General features: G+C 38.7%; 1 pseudogene; it reads right to left on the bottom strand.

Annotated features, from left to right (window-relative positions):
* Positions 1 to 18,552, bottom strand: part of LOC149188292 (phosphoacetylglucosamine mutase-like) — a 29,848-nt pseudogene extending 11,296 nt beyond the window's left edge.
* Between the last annotated feature and the right edge of the window lie 486 nt (positions 18,553 to 19,038).

Genomic DNA, 19,038 nt, shown 5'->3' with positions numbered 1-19,038 from the left:
TCCTCCTTATGGGGTTTTTCCTTGGTCTTGGACCAATTTGTTGTCTCTTATGGTTGTGTTGTTGTCTTTTTTGTCATTACATATATTGTTCTATCTTTATTTATATTTTATGATTGGTTACATTGCTAATAATTAGATGCATTGTTAATGAAGAAGTAAATTGGGCTAAATTAATTGATACAACATAGAACAATATGAAATATTAACAAAGCTAGAACACCAACTATGAATAGAGTTTATGACAAAGGCAATCCATTGTATCGAAACACTGTTGTCACATAAGAAAATTGATGCCTATAACATTGTAAACAAAAGAGTTAAAAGAAAAAACTAGAAGGATCCATCATGACACAACTCCTAACGCAAAAATGGCCCCAAAATCCCATTTGCAGAAACAATTCGAAACTGGCATTTAATACTTTATTTTATGCATAATACAAATAATATACGGGGCTTGACCTCATAAAAAAATGTGGATAAATGTCAACCACTAATTATTAACCATTTTTGTACTGAGGGACACATTTAACATCACAGGTAGGGAAAGTTCCATCAATAGTTTTTTTTGTGTGTGTGTTTGTGTAACGCTTGGGTATCTAGGGAGACATTCAACATCACAAGTAGGGGAAGGGAAGGTCCATCAATAGTTTTATTTGTGAGTATGTTTCTGTAACACTCTGGTAATGTTTAACACAATAGGTAGGGAAAGGGATGGTCCATCAACAATTTTACTTGTGTGTGTGTTTGTGTAACACTTGGATGGACAAGTTTTAAAAGAATGTTAATTTTTTAGATATATCTCAAGGAGGCCACAAGAAGAAAACTGGGTTACTTAAAGTGGGGTAGTGTTATAGCCCCCACAATAGTTTGATTCCTCAAAAAATTGGGTAGCACACTCCCACAAGGGAGCCATTGATAAGTAATTGAGTTATCATGGCTACTCAGTTAAGTTGATTGACTTAGTGGTCACATGCCAAAAATACCATGTGACAAACCTTTGGTTCCATCAAATACCATTAATAAACTTTTAGGTACATTGTATTTTTAAATAGTAGCATGGAGGATAAACTTTGAAGGAAGGAAAACCAACGATAATTGAACTATGGAATGGGAATATTCAAAGTTGTCCACATTTTGAATCCAAAAAAGGAACCTCTTTCGGATTTGAAACATCAATAACTTTTAAATATAACTATGATATTCTTTATCTACAAAACAAAACATCACTATAGAGAATCTGAGTTCTTCATCTGCAAAAGTACACCATAGAAACCTAAAATATACCAATATTCAAACCTTCAAGTTAGCAGTTTCTTTCTCTTTGTTAGTAAAGACACCTGTGGATTCAACCACATACTCTATGCCAACCCACCCCATGGCATTTCCTCATGATTTCTACAGTTTTCAAAAGAAAATTAAAATATTTAGAGAAATAGGAACAAATAGACAATGTCAGCACACACGCCCTCTTCATTTCTAAGCTCAAGCAATGATTGAGATACAAAATTTGTTCACTTATTGACGTAAACAAATGTATTGTCTAAAAGAAAATACAATGACTAAATTTTCTCCAAACAGTACATTTTTTTGAGTCTTTGACCTTGACTTCATGATGCTTCCATTATTTGTGGACACTTTCATACTTGAACATATAAGTATGAAAAATAATAGGGGCACAAAATTATTACAAACATCTTGAGTCAGAAAAATATGGTAGTAGAAAGAAATCAAATGAGTTAATAAAATTATCATGCTTTAGTTTCTCTGTAAAACATAAATGTTTTTGGGAATAAATTGAAGAACAAAAAATATTACAAATTTTTCTACTATAACCTTAATGGCCAGTACATACCTCTCAACATATAATGAGAATGGGAGCATCTTGCTTTAGCATAATTTCCTGGGCCCTAGCAGGTTCTTTGTTGCAATGTGTCCTTAGTTAAAATTTTTCCTTAGGTTTAACCAATGGAACAATTTTGATTTGAGTTGTGCTTCGATTGTAGTATATCTAGGGGGGATAATATGGGGTATAGAGGGAGGTACCTGGGGGAATAATGTAATAATGTATTCTGCCATATTTAATAAATAAAGTGATTAACCCAGATTATGTAAGAGACCACAAGTAGTTAGGGAATAATTTGATAAGTCCATTGTAATGGATGTATGGTATTGAGAGGCCCATGGTATTGTATGTATGAAGCCTATATAGAGGCTATAGACTCTCCATTGAGACATGTCAAGTACTATTATATTGACAAGCATATGACTTGTGGAGTGTTCTCCTTTCTTAAGCAGCTATTGTATGGTGTTTCCCTACCTCAAAGGTTCTGATATTAATAAAGATATAAATTTTTATCATCTATTGTGTTATTTCTTGGGAATATTTTTCATTTTAATATTACAAGTTAGATCTACTACAAGTGGTGTTAGAGCTCTTTCTTGGGCAAAGTGGGGATATTCTTTTTTCATTTTTTGCAGGAATATTTTGGGCGACAAGTTTGCAAATCATATTTGAAAATTTTGGTGCAAAAATTGCAAAAAAAAATAAAATATATGAATTCTTTGCAAAAATATACCTAATTTCAAAAAAAAAAATCAGTAGAATAAGAGTTTGGATGAGGGAGATATCGCTAATTTAAAATTAGTTGTTTTGCAGAAGTTTTTCTGACAACAATTCATGGATGACAAAACTACAATAATTTTTTGTAGTTTTTGTCAAAACGTTTTGGAAACTAATTGCAGATATGAGATCCTATTGAAAAATCACCCAAATTCAAAAAAAAAATTGGTTGAATCGGAGTCTGGATGAGGGAGATATCGCTGATTTAAAATCAACTTTTCTTTTTTAGAATTTTTGTAATGGCCAGAAAGTTGCAGAGTAGATATGAGTTCTGAAAGTGTCCATCTCTTGATTTCAGTCAAAAAAGAATATGTAGAATGACCATTATATTTCCACAAACATGTTATATTAATGATTTTGAGTGATATTGGCCAAGTTATACCAATTTTAAATTTTGGCCAAAATAAGTGATTTTGTTCCAAACTCTTACTCTATTTTTATGGGTTCTAGAAAGCTATATTTTACAGGAAAAGAAGATGGTCCTACTATTGAAGAATACCTAACATACAAGAAGTTACAATTCCCAATAACTTGGTATTAAGGACCAGGAAAATATTTTAAGGATGAGGCTACCATATGGTGGAACTCATTTAACCATGATCAACTAAGGAAACATCCCAATGACGAACTTCAAAAAGTCCTTTTGCACAAATGGTCTCATGCTAGAAAAAACGAGAATAAGACACGTAAGGGGATATTTTCTGATGGTATCTCCTTATTACAAGTTCATGGATGTATTCAGAAGGCGAATATCATTGTGTATATAAATCCTAGTTGCAAGAATAATTTTAGCAATGTTAATTTGGCCAAAAAAATACAATTTCCAACAAAATAGATTGAAAACACACAAGTGGATAATGATGATGTTCAAATTTATAAATATTTGAAGATTTCTATGGATAATTATGTGTTGCATTCGAATTTTTATATTTCAGATATGGAACATGTGGATGTTGTTTTCAGATACCCTTGGATGGAATCTGTTGGTACTGTCAATATTAATGTGGAGAAGAAATTTTTGAAGCTCTGGTATCAAAAGAAGAAAATTACATTGCGGGATATTTCCATCAGTAAATAGGTAGAGTCCAAGGAGGCCCAAGAAAAAAATTCTACAGGAACTGATAAATCAGATGAGGAGTCTGTGGTGGAAGTAATACCGGAAAACAGGCAACAATCGCATGCGCCACAACAGGTACCAGTTACCACTCAGGATCCATTAGGTGGAGAATTGAAGAAAGATACACCATTAGCTAAAACTTCAGTATATCACCACCAACACTACCCAAATAGACAATAATAATAATAATAATAATATAAACATTTAATAGAAACAAGAATAAAAACTTAATAATAATATTTAATTAATTAAACTAAATTTATTTCTTAACATTATCAAACTTTTCAGCTCCATACATTACCATCTCATCACTCTCCTCTATTTATTGCCCCATCATTATCTGAATTTTTCACACATCTGATCCCGATGATGAACCACAGAGGTTGGTTCGAAACGTCGATACATAAATCATGAATACGATGACTCCAGAAGACAACACTAATTATCAACAAGGACAACAACCCATGGATGACACATAGAGAGGAGGGACAAGCCACCCATAGCACGTCAACACAGAGGAACCACTAGAAACAAATTCCATATCAAACGAGCGAGGCACTAACTAGATTGAGTGTTAACCTTTCTCTGGGATGGCTAGATGCATGTGCATGGTACCTGTTGACTACTCTTTTGAGTAGATCTTATTATTTTTTTTCTTCTCATGTTTAAGAGATGAAACATGTTTAAGGGGGGTGGAATGTAGTATACCTAGGTGGCATAATATGGGGTATAGAGGAAGGTGCCCAAGGGAATAATATGATGTAATGATTAAGGATGATAAATAAATGGGCCATAGTTTATAAATAAAGTGGTTAAATCCACATCATGAAAGGGACCACAAGTAGTTAGGAAATAATGCGATAAGCCCATGGTATTGGATGTATGGTATTTAGAGACCCATGGTATTGTATGTATGAAGCCTATATAGAGGCTAAAGACTCCCCATTAAGAATGTGAAGCATTTTTTTCATTGACAAACATATGGCTTGTGGAGTCGTCTCCTTCCTTTAGGAGTAGTTGTATGGTGTTACCCTAACTCAAGCGTTTGATTAGCAAAATATTTTTGTTCTATCATATCTTGTTTGATTTATTGGGCATATTTTCCATTTTAATATATTTTCAAGTCAGATCTACTACAATTGATACGCAACCCGAAACATATTCACAAGACAGTCAGTTCTAACTGGTAGCGAAATTGTTGATATTCTAATTCAATGTCTAACCACGATTTCTTAAACTACAGTTGGGCTGAGGGGAAGTATATTTTGTTTTAGTTTTCTAAGTTTTCCTATCATCTATTGAAATCTGTGGTTAATTTTAAGTGGTCTATTTTTGGCATCTTCGTTGTGGGATCCATGGAGGAGTTGCAGAGATTGAAATAGATCTCTGTTTGTAGGGACTAACATATCTGTGTTCGTTGAGTGAACGAAAGTTTTGTTGTGTGCTCAAATTTAACATGGGTTCGTAGCAGGCTGTGGTGGATCAGCATGTCTGTCATTAGTGTGCCTCGCTGGCGGATCGTTGGTGTGGCCAGAATATTTCATTTGAGAGAAGTTATGGAACGCTACCCTAGATTTGGTGTATACGATATGGTGAGAAAAAATTTGATTCCTCCTGTGGATCGAATCTGCTACTGTCTGTGACCTGCGTAACATTCTACCATTTAGATTTATTCAAACTCACAGATTTCAGATCTAGTCAAAAGATATTGATCGCAAAGATTTGAATTTGCAGAGTCCCCTATAGCCATGGTTGTTGTTGCTTCTTACTGCACTGAGTCATTGGAAAATGGTTTCAGAAAGGCTCTCAATTTGGAGAGTGGTGAGGGGGTTCGTCACGGATCTATGAGTCTACTGCCTGGTTCATGCTCGAGCTAATGTGGTTGCTGGTGTGTAGGAAGCAATCGGTGCAGTGGAGGTCGAGTGGGTGCGGTGGTGGCAGCGGGTGTAGCAGTGGGAGTGTCCTGCACTCAGTGGGAGCGGCCTGTGTATAGCGAATCTGCAAAGTACATGCTTATTTTTTCACGATCATCTTCAATCATGTTTCTACTACTGGGCGATTTAGCTCCTTACATAAACAGTGAATGGGCTATAGCTCATGGTGTATCTCCTTCTCCCAGATACCAACATGCTAGTGGAGCAACATCGTGAATTTCTTACATCAAAGCCTAGCTGTTGAGGCTCGCTGAACCTGAGTTCCTATTTATCTCGCACTTTGGTTTTAATGAGTGGTGCCAAGGCTTGAGGTTATTATAGATAAGCAGAAGAAGGTTACTCACTCCAGTTTGATAGAAGCTACTAAAAAATTGATACTTGAGCCACAAAAGGCTAAGGTTAAGTTGAAGGCGGAAAATGTGGATATTTGTTACCCTCATGTGTTTCAGAGGGGAGGTAAGCTTGATTTGAGGCCCAACGCTGTTAGAAATAATGAGAATCTATACTACGAAGCCACTGGTGTCATTTTTTGCACTATTGGATCGCAGTATAATAGCTATTGCTCGAACGTATCCAGAACTTATCTGATCGATGCAGAGCCAGTTCAGTGGAAGGCATATAAGGTGTTGTTGAAGGTCTAGGAAGCAATGATTAATGCGCTCAAGCTAGGAAATCCTACGAGTGGTGCTTATAATGCCCAGTGGAAGTCGTTCAAAGAGATCGACCAGGGTTTCTTCCCAATTTGACAAAATTTGCAGGAACAAGGATCGGAATCGAGTTTCGGGAGTCAGGATTGAGCTTGAATGCAACGAATGACAAATTCCTTAGAGCTGGAATGGTGTTCAATGTTGCACTTGGGCTTCAGAATTTATGAGACTGCAAAGATAGAGAAATTTGATGATTTGTTAATCTGAAGTTTTCTTATTTATTTTAATTTTTATTTATTTTTATTTTTTTATGTCTTGGAATGATGGATAAAATTATTGTGCCTTATTGAGCCTAGCTAAGTCAATTTAGGTAAAGTTATTTTGTTATAATTTGTGACTCTAACAAATGACGACATGTTATGTATGGAGTTCCAAGATTTAACTGAGAAAGAAAAATATGACCAAGATGTGAAACGTGCAGCAACAATGATTAAACGATGATGGACAATGAGGTGAAAGTGTGAGTTTGTGGAATAGACTCTATTATGTTGTAATGTAAGCAAGTCTAGGATGTTTTGTAGTGGTTTTTGTAATGTATGTACCTGGTAACTCCAAGAGTTGGAGTTGTGTTGTAAGCCTTATAAGGCATGTGTATCCCCATACAGTTTGTGGTAATCTAAAAACCACTTTGTATTTGTAGTGTCGGTTTGTGGTAAGCCAGAAACCACATGTAAGAGTGAAGTGGGACAAAGATTCCTGTTGGCATGGTTTAGGGTTAGTCGAGAAAACCCTTGGCCTCGTTGAGTTAGGTCTTTGGTGAGCCTTAGTGGCTGGAGTGCCCTAGTGGCAGATTTATGGCCCATAACGGCTGAAGTGAGCCTTCATGGCTGTGTTTAGCCTTGGTGGCTGAGAGCCCTTGGAGGCATGGTTGAGGGTGATCCGATAAAACCCAATGCATGGTTACGGGTAATCTGACAAAACCCAGGTTAACAATGATGGAGGGGGATTTACACATACAAGTACATGTATGCAGCTATAATGGTTGACAGAACCATGTATGCGAAGGACATCCTACAAGACTGGTGGTTGCAGCGGTTGGCACCCATGCATTCTGATAGATGGTTGTTCCTTTATATGGACGTTGACATATTCTTTTGTTATGTTTGACCACAACTAGATTTTGCAGATTGATATTCAGACAAGTAGTCATTAAGGGGGAGTGTTGGAAAATGTAACTCCTACTTGTCTTAGTTGTGATTCTTACTAAGTAAAGGAGTTTGTTCCTAGTAGTTAGGATCTATTTCCTACATTGGTGTGTGGTTGAGATATTCTCTCAACCAACAGATTGTGTGTGCATGTATATATGTAATTGCATTTGATTAATAAAATAATATAGACATTATCAGATTTTAGAAGTTATCAAAACTAAGTTTGAGATAAAAGATTGGATTTGGATCCTTGCTATTTGGTTTAGTGGGAAGGAATTGACTGTAAGGAAAGATATCCAAGCATAAGAATTTCTGAAATGTACGTTTAGATGCTTGATATGATTTGTATACACAAACTTGATATTATATTGGAAAACCATCTAATAATCCCCATGTTGCAGAAATTTCTGCGAAAAGAATCTTATAGGATCAATACCCAGTGACTTTGGTCAATTGAATGAATTTATTAGCATGTAAACATAATGATAACATATGTCTGGATATGTGGTCAAATGAAATTACCAATTAGGGATTGTTGAAACTGTGTTGATTAGTATTCTTAATGTTGGATTAAAATTATTTGGTTGTTAAAATAAAAATCTAATTGTGCTGCTTCCATTTGAATATTCTATTGTGTTCATATTAGCAGGTCACTTGAAAATAATCATTTGATTGGATCTTTTCCAAACTTCTCCATTTTAACCATGTTGGAGAGAATGTAAGTATTTTATTTGAACATAAACCTTAACTTTGTAGGTCATTTGATCTTCAGCCAATTATGTATTTTTGGGAAAATACCACAAATATTACAAAGAAAGTTGTGGTTATTTGTTCGTTAGTTGTGTAGACATAGTTCTAGAGTGTATTAGAAAAATTAGAGAGATGTGTAGAGAGAACAATTAGACACACAAATCACACGCTCTGTTTTATTGATCACAAGAGATACAAATATAAAGGGCATAACACATTGACTTTGACACATCTAGATTATGACTTAAACTTATAATATAAGAATCAACAACTTCTAGACTAATGCCTAGGGACTCACAATGACAACTACACATGACATGGTATCATTTCTTCCAACACCCTCCCTTAATGCTTACATGGATAATATTAAAAGCACATATTACAAAAATAAATAAACCTTTGTCTCACTAGTCTTCATCAGTACCCACACTCACTCTGGAATCTAGGAAACACCACTCTTTCACCACCACATCTTCAAGCTATCCCTTGACCTCCATTTAAAATGTAACTGCCTTTGACCATCGTTGACAAACTTTGCAAGATCAACAATATTGACAACTTGGCTCATCCGGGCTTATGCGATAAGAGCCATCAAGTAATGAACCATCCTATGGACCAGTTAACCCTAAGGTGCATTGCAAGTATTTTAACGGAAAGGTCCCTTGTTTTAGTTTCGATGGCCCACGTTTCCTCTTGCGCCACTTTGGCCATAAGCCGTACTTAAAAAATTATGCACCCATGCTCATAAATATAGGCGGGTCAGCCCTCAGTTCATCTCCTTTCCATTGCGCTCTCCATTCTCCGATCCCCACCGTCGATCTTCCCACTAATCTGATGGTCCACACTTCACCCGACCAACGTTATATGCTCGACCATTCACTTCCGTTGGATCATTTCCGCCAGATCTAATGGCTATAGTGTATATCGCTTAGGCATTAAGCGAGAGGGATACCCGCCCGATAAGGTGGTTTCCTCTCTCCTCCTCGTTGCTACTTGTCACTTGATGGGTGGCATTGGGTGCCAATCCAAATTAGCACTTACCTCTTGTGGTCTCGCCCAAAATACCACCTTTTGCTTTCAAATCCCCCATTGCGATATCAATTCCTCTATCTCTGTGATATGATCTTGTCCATTGATCATATCAATCCAACGACCCCGTATCCCACTTCCCACCAGTCACCCGGGGAGGAAATTTGTTGGCTCTGTCAGTGTTTTTTGACAGTCAGACAGTTGAACTAAAATAACGGAATATATGGCCAAAAGGGGAAAAAACAACAGCACGATGCAGCCGAACCAACAGAAATGGTCATGGAATGTTGTTGGCACGATCGAGCCACCTGACAGCATGGAAAAATTACCAGAATATGGTTACTTTGTTGTTAGAAAAAGAAACCTATGAGCTCATGTTTGTCTAGTTATGGAATCAAGTAGTTGAGAAGACATAGGGGTTAAATTAAGACATCTTAAGCTTCAAAGGGTTCGAGAACATTGTAAAAAGCCAATAAATGGTTGAAAGTTCAAAGTATCAAGGGTTCAACTTTTGGAGACTGTGGATACTCTATTCCTCCCAACGTCTCATCTTAATTCCAGTAATACAAGCTTCTTTTGTTGTTACATGTTCAATCGCCATCTTCTCCTCTGTTCTAAGCTTGCACTTGAATAGGCTATTCATGTTTTCTTCTATGTCTAATGCTAGATAACTGTCATCTTATCTCTACATTGATAAATTAGATTTGCAAGCTTCATTTACTTTCTGTAGTTGGCCATTCATATGTGTTTATGTATGTAGTTGCTGGTACAGTTAGGGTTCCCCATCTATTCTTTGAATCTATAAACTATTGAGCATTAGTGGTCGAAAGCCTTGTCAAGCTGAGGGTGTTCATGCATGTCTTGAGTGAAAATAGAGTTGAAACAATCATTTAACTAGATCCAAACCCCAATCCATTCCAATAGTTCAGAGAATGATATTGAAGATTATATGTTACCAGGCATCTCCCAGCTACAAACTAGGAGAGTTTCCTGGAGTGCTAACATAATTGGCGTTGTTGCCGGGGAGAGGAGACTGAAGCTCAGCTTCCCTGGGGGACGACACGGATCCAACTTTGATGATAGACAAATTTTGGACACTATTTGGGTTGTAGTCATCTATCTAGCGACTCTACTGGAGGAAAAACCTCTTGGTGACTCCACTCCATAGTTCTGGCTCATTTTGTGAGGCATACTCCTAGAAATCCTCAGAAGCCATCAGATAACCCAGTACCTAACCCTGAAAAAAATCATCAAAGAAAGAAAGGCGTTTTAGAAAGGAGCATTAGGTTCAGGTAGCTCTAAACAATATTCTATATCTCTTCAAGAAAATCCTGTAATAGAACAAATACATGTTGAGAGTATAACATCTAATACTAGCAGTGAAGAAAAAATCTCAAACATTCATAGAGCTCCTTATTCTTTAGGTTCTTCTTTCATTGTAGGCCTAAAGGAAGCCTCTCCTCCTATCCATCATACTCCTTTAGTCCTATCAGTCACTCCTCAACTCTCTGTCATTCAGATTTCCAGTACCCTTATAGCCACCATAGCTATGGCAGCACCTACCAAAATGGAAAGAATCATAGCTGCTAGGTATGGACCTCTAGTACTGCCCACTCCTTTGAATGCCATGCCTACTGGAGAATGTCATAAGTATATGCCTATGTTCACTAGGATTGAAGGTGTTACAGCCGAGGAACATCTTGAATCATTCTATAGCTATGCTGATAAACTAGACATTAGTGAAGATGATGTATGGATGAGAGTCTTTGTCCAAATAGATGGAGAGGCTAGAAAATGGTTCAGAGAACTTACCCCAAGGTCTATAGTAGATATTGAGGCTTTAGATGATACATTCTTAAAGCGTTTGGGGTCATAAGAAGGATCTACTCTACTACCACACTGAGTTTCAGAACTTAAAGAGGGAAAATGGTGAGTTCTTATCTAATTTTAATAAGAGGTTTAACCACATGTACAACAAGATACCAACTGAAGTAAAACCCACCACTACCTCTGTTAAACTCACCTATGCTAGTGGCTTCGATTTGGACTTCTATCTACTATTAAGGGAGAGACGATATGCTACCTTGGCTAATATGCAGGATGTAGCCTTGGAAGTAGAATCAAACATCATTGTTGCAGAGAAGCTCAAGGGGAATGTTGATAGAAGGAGATAGAGGAGTGAATCTTCATCATATTTAGATCCCAAGATAGATAAAATGACCAAGATTATACAGTCATTAGCCTCTGAAATCTCCAAATTAAAGGTTGAGCAGCACCCTGGGAAAGGAAGAGTTCCTGCTACCTTTGCTCCTAGAAATCCAAATCCATATAGAAGAGCTAATGAGCAGTTGCAAATTCTGCAAAGAAGCAAAGATGCCAATGATGACCAAAGGGTGAAGACCCCTTTCTAGAATGTAGTCATGGAAGAAGAGAAGTTTGAAGAAGAAGATGAGATCCATTGTCTAGAATACAAAGGCAATGCCTCCTTTTTTACCTCAGTTGCCTATGAAAAGTCATTATTCAATGACCAGATCAGCCAAGAGTGGGATGGTGGAGCTGTCTTGAAAACTGATGATCAACACAGATATGATCTGAGGTAGAAGATGAATAATGCCAAGGAAACTCCTATTCAAAGAGTTGTTGTCCCTGCAATACAGAAAGCTAATAAGCGGAAACGACTGGCAGTTGATCCCATCATCCTCAAAGCTCCATCTCACGAGGTAAGAGGCCTTGATAAGTCTCCTTCTCCTTTCAGTTTTGAATCAGAAATTCAGAAGCTAAGCATACCTATACCTTTGATTGAACTAGTGAAGAATGAGTCCTTCATGAGATCTATCGTCGGGGCCCTTAAGCCTAAAGCCATCCAAGCCTCCACTTACTATGTAAATCTGCAAGACAATAAATCGGTTGTTGTTCTCAGCCCAATGACTGAAAGTTGTGATGACATCTCCCCATCATTTTGTGTCTCTTTGACTATTCATGACAAAATCATTCACAACTGCCTTCTGGACACAAGAGCCAGCCATAATCTAATGCCCAAGGCTGTCATGGATGAGTTGGGTCTTGACATTACCAAGTAGTATCATGGCCTGTTTTCTTTTGACTCTAGAAAAGTGAAATGTTTGGGGTTAATCAAAGACCTAGCCATCATCTTGTCTTAGCTACCCATGAAGAGCATGATGATGGATATTGTGGTAGTAGATGTACCCCCCAAGTTTGGCATGTTGCTTTCTAGAGGTTAGATCAAGAGATTAGGTGGAACATTGCAAAATGATTTGTCTTATGCTATTGTCCCAATTTTTGGAGGTGAGAGTAGGAGATTATACAGAGAATCTTAGTTGGCTTATATCATCAGTGATGAAAGGAATCCCACCAATCATCCCGTCTATGTTTTTGACACTGATTTTGGAGCCTGTATTCTTCAGATTGAAGAATACCAGTTCGGCTCTATCCAGCTTAGGAAACCGGTTTTCCAGATCACAGAGGAAGAAGGCCCAAAAATTTGGGACATGTTCTTTGATGGAGCTTGCTCTAAGCAAGCTGCAGGGGCAAGTGTAGTCCTTATGTCCCCCACACAATAATGCATTCATTTATCTTTCGAGTTAACTTTTCAGGTCACAAATAACATAGCAGAGTATGAAGCCTTGATATTGGGCTGAAACGTTGCTAAAGAAATGGGCATCAAAGGTCTGAAGGTGTTTGGAGATGTAGACCTTATCATTCAGTAGGTCAACAAAACTTTCCAAGCAAAGCATCCAAGGCTAAAAGCATACAGAGATGAGGTATGGAAGATCAAGGGTTCTTTTAATAGTTTCAGCATTTCTTACATCCCTAGAATGAAGAACCAGCTTGATGATTCCCTTGCTGTATCTGCTAGTATGTTTATTCCTCCTTTGCCCCCTAAATTGACTTATGAAGTTCAGGCGAAATATAGGCCATCTCTACCTGACAATGTCAAATACTGGAAAGTTTCTGAAGATGATTATGAAATTAATAGGTTTTACAAGTCATTGATGAATTTTCTGAAATGCACATTGAGCAAGAAAATGAAACCATTGAAGAATGCAACCAGTCCAAGCTAAAGGACGAGATTGGTTAGGATAGCATAGTTCAGTTGCCTAGTAACCATATACCTAAAGAATTGGTGCCCCTAAAGAAGTTGTTTGATCATAATGATGTGCCTTATAAGCCTGCCAAAAAAAAAAATGAGTCTGCAGTTCATAGACATAATGTAGGGAGTCCAACCCATCCAAAGTACATAAATTTGTCCACTCAATGGTCTTCTGTGCAAAGTTCCGAGTATTGCACCCTGATGAAGCAATTTGCTGATATTTTTGCTTGGGAGTACAGTGATATTAAGACCTATGACACCAACATCATTCAGCATAAGATTCCACTGGAGAAGAACACCATCCCTTTTAAGCAGAAATTAAGACCTATCATCCCTCTCTTATTGCCTTTGATTGAAAAGGAAATAAAGAAGCTATTGGATGTCAAGATCATAGTTCCCTTAAGGTATTCAAAGTGGATAGCTAACCTTTTGGTAGTAAGAAAGAAGAATGGAGAAATCAGGCTTTGTGTTGACTTCAGGAATCTGAACAAATGCTCTTAAAAAGACGACTACCCCCTGCCTAAGATGGAACACTTGCTGCAAAAAGTTTCAGGGGCTAGAGTCATGTCTTTCTTAGATGGATTTTCAGGTTACAATCAGATTGTTGTACATCCAAAATATCAGGAATAGACCTCCTTCAGTACTCCTTGGGGCACTTTCATGTACTCCAAGATGCCTTTTGGACTGATGAATGCTGGGGCTACTTTTCAGAGGACCATGGACATAACCTTTGTGGGAGAGAAGGACAAGTTTGTCCTTATTTACCTTGATGACATAACAGTCTTTTCCAGCAGTCACAAGGACCATTTGCAACATTTGAAGAAGGTGTTTCTAAAGTGCAGACAGTTTGGAATTTCTGTGAACCCAAAGAAGTCACAGTTTTCTCTAGAAGAAGGCAAACTTCTGGGACATATTGTTCTTGGTGAAGGTGTGAAGATCGATCCAGCAAAAGTTCAAGCAATTCAGACATTGTCCATCCCAAGATAAAAAAGGGACATTCAATCTTTCCTGGGTAAGATTAACTTTGTCAGGAGGTTTATTCCAAACTTTGCAAAGCTAGTGAAGCACATCACTTCCATGCTGAAGAAAGGATCAGAAATAAAATGGACAGATGGTGCAAGAAGCTCTTTTGAAGCCATCAAACAAGCTATCATGGAAGCTCCCACTCTAATCAGTCCAGATTATACCAGGGAGTTTTATATCTTCTCTTTTGCCTCTTATGATACACTTGCAACAGTTATATTGCAAAAAAATGATGAAGATGTAGAGCATCCTGTGGCCTTTTTTAGCAAAACTCTGAGGGATGCTGAACTAAGGTATGACCTTATTGAAAAACAAGCTTATGCTCTCATAAAATATTTAAAGGCATTCAGAATTTATATTCTGCATTCCAAAGTGATTGCATATTGATATGATAATCACCCTATGAGTGACATCCGTTGAAAATTTATTAAACAAAGGTATTACAGACTCATGTGCTGGTGTGTGTTCTGTGTTATGTAAGCAACGGATCAATTAGATTGCCAACACACAGACATTTAAATGGAAAGATAGTAGAGAAATACAGTAAGCAAACATAAAGACACAAGAATTTTAATAAGGAGTTCACCCTATTCTCCAGGGCTACATCTCCGGTCCAGCTTTCAGTGGTGGCCTTGCTTTATTGTGTCTATAAGTAGAGAGTTACAATGTAGGGACTCAATGTGAGTTCTACTGAAGCAAGTTTGCTTGGCAGGGTGGTTCTTGGATTCCCCAAGCCACTTGAGTACACCGATTTCTTCTTCCTACCAACTTTGTGACCTTCTGGTCTACAGTGGAGAGCCCAATGTGGTGTTCAGCCCGGACAGATCCTCTCTGGGATGGCTCGGATCTCTCAAGCCTCTGGTGCTCGACGTTGCCCCTGGTCAGCTCGGCCCTCTGTCCTCTTTCTGCTTTTGCTTCACTGTCTTCTTTCTCTGTGTATTCCGTCCTCCTCTCAGGATTCTAGTCTCTCTGTCTTCTTTCTTCGTCTCTCGGACTGTTCTCCGACTTGACTGTGTATTTTATTCGTTGTTCATGGCTTTGAAGCCATTCAAAATCATGCCTATTCAGTTCCTCTTCCGTCTCTGTCAATTCACCTTTTGCAGCTGCGCTTAGAGTTCCCTATTCCGCGTCATCATGAATGTTGAGGGAGTGGCCACATGTCCTCCTCTAAACAGCGCCAGCCTGCTTTGTCGATTCGTTTCTTCGGTTACGTCGTGGATGAAGTCCTTCTCCACCGTGGCGGTCAAATGGATTCCAAATCTTTCTAAAATGCGGCGTGTTCCTTCGTCGATTCCACTTCCTCCATCGAGCACGATCTCAGCCGTCCGATCTGGGTCCCACAGATCCAACATCATACGCACGTTCCGTGCAGTTGACTTGCTCGACCGATAGCACGTGATCAACGACGGTTTTCTCTCACCTCCACTTGCCATGCGTCCATCGATGCATGGGATCGCTCCAATTTCTACAAAACTCCTTACCGTTTGAGGGCACCCCGATCAATACCGCCCGTTTTTCGGAGCATGGATCCTGCCTTGTCCTTTAGCGCTTTTTCGCTTTTCGCCCATGGTTCTCCGGCTCCCAACGCGACCGAGTGCTCGAGGCTCCTCCATTTTGGCCCTGTTCGCCCAAGTCGGGGCTCCTAGGGGCTACTTTGACCTCCTGCGCAGCCTCCATGGGCCTCGGTCAGCGTGATTTGACCGAGGTCCTCGTCGTTCCACGCTGGCTGCCATTGCCACTGGTTCAGGGGTGTTTTTTATCGCAGTTCTAAATTCTTTAGAGATTTGTCCCGACCTAATACAATCATGGTTCTTTGACAGTCTTTTATGGATCCCATTCGGATCACATATGTACCTTCAGCCTCAGTAAAAGATGTTTTAACTCAGCCAGATATTGATGGAAAGAGAGCTAAATGGATTGCAAAATTCATAGAGTTCAACATAGAGGTGAAGCCCACCAAGCTTGTCAAAGGCCAGGGCTTGGCTAAGCTTATGGCTGAGGAAAATTGTAGTTTGTTAGACATCAATTGCACAGGTTCAAATTCAGGTGGTGAGCGGACAAAGGAAGCAACAGAAGAGCAAGAGCAGAATTAGTCTTTGGCTGAAAATCTAGCCACCTATGAATGGTATTCTAGTGTAGTTCATTTTTTTCAGAAGCTAGAAGTCCCTCTAGGGCATAGCTCAAGTCAAGCCCAGGCCATTAAGCTCAGATCAACCAAATTCTGCATTAATAAAAACCTTCTTTATTGGAAAGACCCATCAGAGATCCTCTTGAGATGTCTAAACAAAGGACAATCTATGGAAGTCGTGCACCAATTCCATTCTAGCATCTGTGGAGGGAATCATTATTGGAAAACCACAGCCCACAAGATCCTGAGAGCTAGGTATTATTGGCTTACTCTGTTCTCTGATGTGTTTTATTTTGTGAATTCTTGTGACAAATGTCAGATGTTTGCAGGAAGACAACAGCTAAAATCTTTGCCCTTAAAGCCAGTACATGCCAGTGGTCCCTTCCAGCAGTGGGGCTTGGACTTCATAGGTGAGATCAATCCACACTCCAGTGTCCATCACAAATGGATCTTGGTAGCCACTGATTATTTCACCAAATGGATTGAGGCTATACCCACTAAAAATGCTAATCATCAGGTTATCATAAAGTTCTTGAATGAGAATATTTTCACTAGATTTGGTTGCCCAACCAAACTAGTCATTGATAATGCAGCAGCTTTCAGGGCGGAAGAATTGGTGGACATGTGTGAATCCATGGGCATTCAATTGTTGCATTCTGCCTCATATTATCATCAAGGCAATGGCCTGGCAGAATCATCTAACAAGAGTCTTGTAAGGATAATAAAAAAACTGTTGGAGGACAACAAAAAGAACTGGGATTCCAAGTTGAAGTTTGCACTATGCGCTGACAAAGTTACCAACAAGAAGTCCATAGGAAATTCTCCATTTAAGTTTGTTTATGGCGCTGATGTTGTTTTTCCTATCCAGCTGATTCTCCATGTGGTCAAATTCTTGCAAGAAGAACAAGACGAAGAGAATGACATGGCGAAGAGAATGAGTAACTTGGTTGAATTACAGCAGATCAAAGAACAACTGGTTGAGAAGTCAAGAATTCATCAGAAGAAAATCAAAGAACCTTTGATAGAAAGGCAAAAATGGATAGTTTTCAAGTTGGTGACTGGGTTCTCAAATGGGATGCATTGAAGGAAAAAAAGGGAAACCATGGTAAATTTGATGCCTTATGGACGGGACCGTTTGTCATTGCTCAAGTTCAGATGAACAATACTTTCATGTTGCACAATTTGGAGGGGGAAGGTGTTTTTGATGGCCTAGTCAATGGGCGGTTTTTGAAACTTTACTTCATATGAGGCTTTAAGGCCTTAATATTGTAATAGGTTTTTTTTAGTTTTTTTTTCTATGCAAATAAACTCCATGCCCCATGGAACACTAGGAGATAATTTTTCTTTGGTTGTTACTAGAAAGGCAGTAGTCTACAGTTCTTGAAACCTCACAGAGAGGCTTTCATCCCTAGAAGGAGCCAGTGTTAGCCCTGAGGTGCATTGTGGCTATTTTAATGGAAAGGTCCCCTATTTTAGCTCCGATGGCCCATGTCTCCTCTTGCACCGCTTCGGCCATAAGCCGGACATCAAAAATTATACACCCACACTGATAAATATCGGCAAGTCCGCTCTCGGTTCATCTCCTTTTCACTGCACTCTCCATTCTTCGATCCCCGTCGTCGATCTTCCCACTGATCTAACAGTCTGCACTTCACTCGACTGATGTTATATGCTCGACCATTCACCATCGTTAGATCATTTCTGCCAGATCTAATGGCCATAGCGCATATCGCTTGGGCAACAAGCGAGAGGGATACCCGCCCGATAAGGCGGTTTCCTCTCTCCTGCTCGCTACTACATGTCATTTAATGAGTGGAATCGGGTGCCAATCCGAATTACCACTTACCTCTTGTGGTCTCACCCAAAATACCACCTTTCTCTTTCAAATCCTTCGATGCAATATCAATTCCTCTATCTATGTGATATGATCCTATCCATTGATCATATCGATCCAACGGCCCCATATCCCACTTCCCACCAGTCATCTGGGGAGGAAATTTGTTGGCTCTGTCAGTGTTTTTTTACAGTCAGATAGTTGAACTAAAATAACAAAATATATGGCCGAAAGGGGAAAAACAATAGCACGATGCAGCCGAACCAACAAAAATGGTCATGGAACGCCGCTGGCATGAGCGAGCCACTTGATAGTGCGGAAAAATTACCAGAATATGGTTATTGTGTTGTTAGTAAAAGAAACCTCTGAGCTCGTGTTTGTCTAGTGATGGCATCAAGTAGTTGAGAAGACAAAGGGGATAGATTAAGACATCTCGAGCCTCAGAGGGTTTGAGAGCATTGTAAAAAGCCTATAAATGGTTAAAAGTTTGAAGTATCAAGGGTTCAACTTTTGGAGACTATGGATACTCTATTCCTCACATCGTTTCATCTTCATTCCAGTAATACAAGATTCTTTTGTTGTTACATGTTCAATCACCATTTTCTCCTCTATTCTAAGCTTGCACTTGAATAGGTTA

This window comes from Pinus tabuliformis, chromosome 3_1 (genome assembly GCF_031772625.1).
Source record: "Pinus tabuliformis cultivar Carrire ecotype Pingquan chromosome 3_1, CPIR1, whole genome shotgun sequence".
Classification (NCBI taxonomy): Eukaryota; Viridiplantae; Streptophyta; class Pinopsida; order Pinales; family Pinaceae; genus Pinus; species Pinus tabuliformis.
Note: the sequence above shows the minus strand (reverse complement) of the source record. Positions and strands in the feature narration are given on the sequence as shown.